Genomic DNA, 7,735 nt, shown 5'->3' with positions numbered 1-7,735 from the left:
AAAAGAAGAAAAATGCTTCGAAAAAACGCTTGACTCTAAAAAAACGTAAAAAGAAATATGAAACGCCAGGAAAAATAGAACGTTGGACACTCGGACACCGGCAAACTCAGCGTGAACGGATGGACATATAGATAGAAAAGGATCCCGATTTATATTGGGGACTTGGGGTAAATAATAGACTTATTCAAAATATAAATTATTAATAGAAAAAAGAACCACTACTAAGAAACTCTTCGTGGTTTAATATTAGAAGTAAAATCTCCTACAACTAAAAATAACAAAGTGTGGATATTTTTTGGTATGACATTTATTTTGGTTCGTCTGTCTGCCCATGCCTGCGATCCCATAACATCTCCCGCATGCTGCTTGATTGAATATTGCCTACCATGTGATAGAGGAACCACGGCAAAATATGATGTAGAAAATTATTATGCTATCTATATACATATTGCATGTTTGCATGCACCAGCATACATGGCAACGAGCAAAAGAAAAGAGAATTAACACACAAGGAAAGAGAATTAAGACAAAAGGAACCTCTTTGTATTTATGAGAACCTTGTCAAATCTGTCTACATTTAATTACTTCCCCTCTTTGCATTTGCAAAAGCGACAACTTTTTTTTTCCTTTCATTTGGTTTCACGCTCACGTGTTCCATCGTCCTCGCTTGCTGTTTCTTGCTGAAATTTCCCTTGGGTCTGTTCATTTTGAATTCTTTCCCCATATCCCCGTTCCCCAATCCATGGTCCATCGCGACAGTAGATACCAGACACTATTTCTTGCGTGAACCATAGTTGATGTCATCTGTCTTCCATGGCTCAACCTTTCAATCCCAAGAGAAGGTCCCTACCTCTCCCTGACTAGAGATCCGGCCTGCCAGAGGATCTCCTCGAGTCCATCAGGCAACGTTTCGCGTCAGGCCACGACGCGACGTCCTTCCAATCCGCTTGCTCCCCATGGCGCGCCGTCGTCCCGTTCGCGACCTTCGGGCCGCTCCTGCTGCTCCCGTTCGACCCCGACTCGGACCGCGTCGGCTTCTACTGCGTTCCGGAGAAGGTCTTGTCCAAGACGCTGCCCGACGTGCGCGACAAGGTGGTGTGCGGCTCCTCGTGTGGGTGGCTGGCACTCATGGACGAGGCGGCGTCCGTGACGCTGCTGAATCCATTCGTCGGTGCCCGTGCCCCCCGCATTGAGCTCCAGCTAGCAGGCGAAACACGTCGCGGCGACGTCCTCATCGGAACACGTGTCTAGAGTCCACGGCCGGTGGGTCCTCCATCCCACCAACGGCTACAGGGACGCGGATGCCGCAAGCAGAGCCATCAAGCTAGAAGACATGAGGGACATGTTCTTCCGTGAGATCGTGCTCTCGGCGTCGCCTGACGCCGTCGGCCGCGAGTGCATGGCCATGGCCATGCTTGGGTGCTCCATGAAGGTCGCGTTTTACCGGGTTGGAGTTGATAGCGCATGGACGCTGCTCATCACCAAACTGGAGTTCTCCATGGGGTCCATCGTCCACTGCCAAGACAAGTTCTTGGCTATCGATTGCACTGGAGAAATCTTCGTCTGCAGCAGCAACGCCACCGGCGCTACTCCAACCGCAACGCTGCTGCCTAGAATCAAATGGTGAGCTGCATATTGTGGGTGCCATGATGAGCACGTTCCATCAGACACAGAGCTTCACCTACAGCAGCACGATCTACAAGTGCAACCTCCACGAACATACGCCGGAGTGGTCCAGAGTGAGGGACATCGGTGATCAAACACTTTTTGTGTCTAAACATTTCAATGAAAGCTTCAGTGGAATAAGTGTATCCAAGTACAAGGAGAACAAAATCTACATGTCTGAGCCATTGTATGGGGATCCATACGACTTGGTCCATCGATTGGAGATCGTTGATATTGCTACCGACGCATCCGAAGTAAAGCCCGTCTAGGAAAAGATGCAGGGTTTCGAGGCTCTAGGTTGGATTCGATCCAATCTCTAGAAGGATCATTGCAAGACATCAATCATCTCATAGCTTTGGACAATATCGGAAAGCTACTAAAAACTGTAACCGTGCCCTCACCTCAAACATTGTCCAGATAAATGGATTAAAATAAAAGAAATGGATATCGGAGATTTCTTCCTGCCAATATAAAACATTATCTTAGCCGCATCACGGAAAGGTCTATGAAGTAGAGTTTGTGAGCCTGCGACGCCGCGCACTCCGTGACTGTGTTAAATTCATAAACTTTGCTTTTTGGATTAAATGTCACTTTAACGTTGGTATTTAATTTTTACAGTATTATTATTTTATCGTGCGATCCGTATGTTTTTAGTATAAATTGTTACTTATCCCGTAGCAATGCATGGACACGCTACCTAGTAAGATATGATATAAAGAGACTCTTGGAGTTGCTCTTAAGATTATTCTAGTCTAGAATATTTATATCTTTATTAATATTTATCTATATCTACATCAGTATCAGTATTTATATCTATATTTGTATATGCATCAATATTTAACTATATTTATATTTATATTTATATCTATATCTATATCTATATAATATTAAAGAGTGGAGAGTTTTCTTCTATCATCATATTTTTACTTTCCAACCCTCTTGTCCTCTGCGTCTCATGACTCATGCTCATATGAATTTAAACAACTCGTGTCTAGCAATAAAATAGTGTGATATACCAATACGTAGATTATAGATTATATTATATTATATTATATTATATTATATTATATTATATTATATTATATTATATTATATTATAGATAGATATAGAGTAGATATATTAAATTATAGATATATAGATAGATAGATTAGAGATATAGATTTATTATAAAAAAAACTCAGAACATACATCAGACTGTACCTCAGACGGAGATAGGCAAAAGAAAACGACAAAATTCGAACACACGAAAAAAAGAAAAATGCTTCGAAAAAAACGCTTGACTCTAAAAAAAACGTAGAAAGAAACATGTGGACATATAGATAGAAAAGGATCCAAATTTATATTGGGATAAATGATAGACTTATTCAGAATATAAATTAATAGAAAAAGAACCGACTAAGAAACGCTTCCTGGTTTAAAATTAGAGTAAAATAAGATAAGGTATAAAGGGACTCTCGAAGTTGCTCTTAAGATTATTCTAGAAAATTTATATCTTGATATATCTATCTATATGTATATCTGTATCTGTAGTAATATTTATTTCTATATATATATACTATATCTATATGTGTATCTATATAATATATTAATTAAAGAGCGGAGAGTTTCTTCTGTTATAATATTTTTACTTCCCAAATTGCCCTCTTGTCCTTTGCGTTTCATGACCCATGCTCATATGAATTTAAACAACTCGTGTCTAGCGATGAAACAGCGTCCTATTTCAAGACGTATTAGGTTCCGTTGTAGTGCACAGGCACGTTTGCTAGTAGTGATATAAATTAAAGTATATCTTTATCTGACTAAAATATTATGATTTCATTTACTTAGCTGCTATTTTCAGGAGTCAACCGCCCTAAAAGAAAATTGATTTCTACAGAGTATCCTAAAAATCAACCTATTTTAGTGATGGTTGGCATGATTTCTAAGAATGGTAGTTTGATGTCAACCATCATTGGAAATCGAATTCTAGGAGCAGTTCGGAAGCTACACTGCAGCACAGAGTTTGTAGAGGCGGTTTAGGCCCCGTTCGGCTTATCTTAAATCCGGCTTGTTTGGCTTCTTTTTTTTTTTTAGCCGGAGCGGTGTTTTTCTCTCATAAAATTTCAGCCAGAACTGTGTTTTTCAGCCAAGTTTCAGCAAGCCGAAAGGGGCCTAATGAAGCGATTGCAAAAATTGTCAGTGTAGTGATATACTCCTATATACAGGTCGTTGGTTTGTCTAGTTCAAAGTTAGGCCTGTTCGCTCTGAAGTTCTGGTTATCTCAGCTGCCGCAACACACTAGCGCAGCACTGTTGCTAGAGCTGGATGAGCGAAAGCTGCTGCACCGAAGAACATGCCCAAAGTAAGTGAACATCCAAAAGATAAGACATTCATCTGCAGCAACAAATTATTATCACCAATGATATACCAGAACGCAGGTTAACACAGCCCGCTTCATTGATCCATCCAAACTAAGTACCACACATGAAAAGTTTTAGACTAGTTAACAAAGAAACTGAGGAATACAAAGACATTATCCAGAACTGATGAAAACAAAGCATAGATACCTAACTAATCTCTGCCGGCGATAGACTGCTGCAAGTAAACTCTGATGACTTGCCATCATGACCACAATGCAAATAAACCAAACATGAATATGCATCCTATCCTCTAAAAGACTAAAACTGAACTGGTGCTGAATGGTGAACTGCTGCATCCCCTATTCCCCTTCCTTGTGGCCACCTTTGATTTGATTGCATTGACGAAGGATGTTTGCTGCACTTACATCGATCAGACGATGCGCGCTTTGTTGTTATCCTCCTCCTGCGGATCACCAGCAACCTGCTGCTGCTGCTCCAATCCGGCGGCTGGTTCTGCTGCATAACCACCGTCGTCGTTGATGTATGACTGCCACTGGAGGTCACCTGCTACATCGTTCTCAGGCAACAGAAACGACATGTCCATTCCATTGCTGCCACCGTTCATGGAGAGACCAGCGTCGTCGCTGCTGCTGCTGCCGCCGGCATCAAAATACCCTCCTGTCAGCATGTCCAGCAGAGTTGGCGTCGTGTCACTCCCTCCAAGAGCCAGCTCCAATTCCGGTGCCTGGTCGTCGGACAAAGACAGCGGCGTGAAGGGCAGGAAACCCGTGTCACTCCCTCCAGGAGACAGCTCCGGCGCCTGGTCGTCGGACAAAGACAGTGGCGCGAAGGGCAGGAAACCCTGTTGGTCTTCGTCCATGGCGAGGTCGAGGCCGCCGCTACTGCCTGTCGGCGTAAATGGCGGGAGCATGTCATTGGGAAACAACAAGCCTGTCGTTGGGGAGGGCATCGACACGGTACTGGTAGTGGCAGCCGTCAGCATCAGCCGCGTGGTGACGGTCTTATCCATCTCGGCGCTGGTGGCGGCGGTGCCGGAGGCGGCCGAGGACGAGGAGGAGCCGGAGGCGCGCTTGTTCCTGCGGCAGCCGCCGCCGACGGGGACAAGGCGAAGGCTGCCACCTTGTGTCCAGTAGCGGCGGCATGCCTTGCAGAAGTAGAGCGGCTGATTCAGGTTGTAGTTGTTGTAGTAGCAGAATTTGGTGTTATCGGAGCAGCAGCGCGGGCAGCTGAGCGCCGCGGCTTAGGCTCCACGCTGCCGCCCGCCTGCTGCGCCGCCCGCGGCTTCTTGGTGTTCCTGGGGGATGGCACCACGGCCTCAGTCGGGGGTGACACCACGGCCTCCTGCACCAAACAAATTACCATGCAGAAATTAGCAACATACTACTACATTTAATTGTGGGAGCCATTATTAGCTAGCCAAACAGACAATAATGATATACTAGTAAGTTATTATGGTCCAATTTCTGATTTAGCAAGTTAAATACAATTCCTAATATATGCTATGGTCACGAGTGTCACACCACCATGCATGCCTAGGCCCCATCCCTAAAATGTGCATGTCTGCGCATGCGTTTCACCTACATCACGTCCCACGCTCAGTAGTAGTAACCGTTCACTGAGGGACCTAATCCCTTCCATCCCCACCAATGTCGACTTATTCACCTTCTCCGTCATCCCCAAAATCGAGTGACAACCTTCTTTGAATAACTTGTTAACGATGCACGTTTTAGACTGAAAAATCCAAAACTGGAATGGAGAGAAAAAAAAAACTGGAGGAGGGGGCGTTTGGACGACGCCTGCGCATGCCGCGCAGAGGCTGCGGCCGTGCCAAAAGTTCGGCGCTGAAATCGGCCGCCGCAGTTGCGGCGCTTCTTGGCGTCCGAAATGAACTAAAGGTTGGTGGCGAGACCGCGGCATGCCGCAACTGCGTCAGCGAAGCAAACGCATGCCCAAGGTGCGGCGTGGTACGGCGAACTGCGGCAGCCATCCAAACGCACAGCTTGGTAGGCAATTCACGGATAATACGCGTGCATTTTAGATCGAGTACTTGCATACATACCAATAATACACGTATGCACTCCTACTACTACTTGCAATCATATCAAGAGCAAGAAACAAACTTATATCAACGATTGAAGAAGAAGCGCACACAACAAAAGTTAACAAGCATGGATCGATCTGTATATGGAAGGGAAGTAGCAAGTAGAAAAGGGCGGATCAAAGCAAGGAGCTGGTCGTCGAAAGGTACCTGCTGGTGGTTGTGGGGAGCCGATGCTGCTGCAGAGCTGTTGCTGGTGTTGGAGGTCATGTCCATGGTTCCTTCCATTCCGTAAGCTGTAGAAAATATTGCACAAATACATGAACATGTGCCTATGCAACACCCACAAAATCGATCCAAGCAAATAAATCAAGCAAAAGATCCATCAAATCTCATAAATCAGGGTGATCGATGGATCGAACCTGTTGCGGAAGCGCGGAACACTAGGAAGACCGAGGATCCTGTCCTGTACACAGGACGAACAAGCTATTCCGCCGACTTGGAGAAGGAGGGAGAGAAATAGAGATGTGAGAGGTAATGCCTCCTTTAGTTGTATATAGAGGAAGGGAGGGGAGGGAGCGAGATGGTCTGGCGGATGGTGTGAGGGCCTGGCATACATACAGCGGGCCGGATGGACGGAGAGCCAGCTAGCGGACGGTAAGGTAGAAATGGAACCGATTTCCCGTGGAAGAAAGCACGCGGCGCGGCTGCTAAACAATGATGCCTGCAGGCACACATGAGGGCCATTGTATCAAGGACGGCCCATGCCTGCCGAAAGATGCCTTGCAGGTCTTCTCTTCCGTTCACTGGTAGCAGAAACGGCGGAGAGAGACAATCAAGACAAGCTCAATGGTGCAGACCTCACACTCGTTTTGCACTACAAGCTTCTCATCCTTGACACAAATACCCTCCGATTAACTAAGGTAAACTAAAATATTAACTTATTGACCAACTTAGCTTAATAACCTAATTAATCTGGTTATCTCTGGAGTCACACCCCCATATATTCCCCATGTAATGGTGGAATAGCCGACAGGGTTGCCTGGTCATGCTTGTCCCGTCTGTGTCGATTAAGGACCGTTCGTTGTAGGCCTATGTGTGGTTGAGACCTTGCAAGTACTGGCCACATACTCCGATAAGCCTGATACCTCAGCTATTCCATTATGAGAAAGGACAACTGCGCACTGGGAGTGGAGACTCGACCCTTGCGCTCGGGTAAACAATGCAGGGAGGTGGAGTACTATGCTCTCGAGTAGCATTGGACACATTCATGTTTTGGAGTATCCGATTGAAGGTCGATATATGTAGGTCTAGGACCTGCATATGTCATGTGGTATGGAAACCCCAGCTGGGCCAAATCGATTCGAATTGTCGTGCTCCTCGGTTATGGAGACTCGACCCTCTGACCATACATCGTAGTTAATCAATGGAACATGGTTACTTATGGATATGATATAAGATGAGATGAGATGCGATGAGATGTTTAATGAAGTAATTGATTTTGACCAGGTGCAAACTGGATACTACTCATAACCTAATACGAAGCTAAAATGTTGAAAGTAAGGACTCACCCTTAGTAAGCTTTTTCTGCAAAAGCTACTCTTGCTTCAAACTTTCCTTTAAGCCTGCATTCCCTTGTAGTCTTTTCTTTTAGTCGGGTAAGACTCGTTG

The 7,735-nt window shown here is 45.2% G+C and overlaps 1 pseudogene; it reads right to left on the bottom strand.

Moving 5' to 3' along the window:
* Window positions 1-4,435: 4,435 nt before the first annotated feature.
* Window positions 4,436-6,340, bottom strand: LOC136464257 (dof zinc finger protein PBF-like; annotated as a pseudogene).
* Window positions 6,341-7,735: the final 1,395 nt, after the last annotated feature.

This window comes from Miscanthus floridulus, chromosome 1 (assembly GCF_019320115.1).
Source record: "Miscanthus floridulus cultivar M001 chromosome 1, ASM1932011v1, whole genome shotgun sequence".
NCBI lineage: Eukaryota > Viridiplantae > Streptophyta > Magnoliopsida > Poales > Poaceae > Miscanthus > Miscanthus floridulus.
This window is presented reverse-complemented; position numbering and strand designations above follow the sequence as displayed.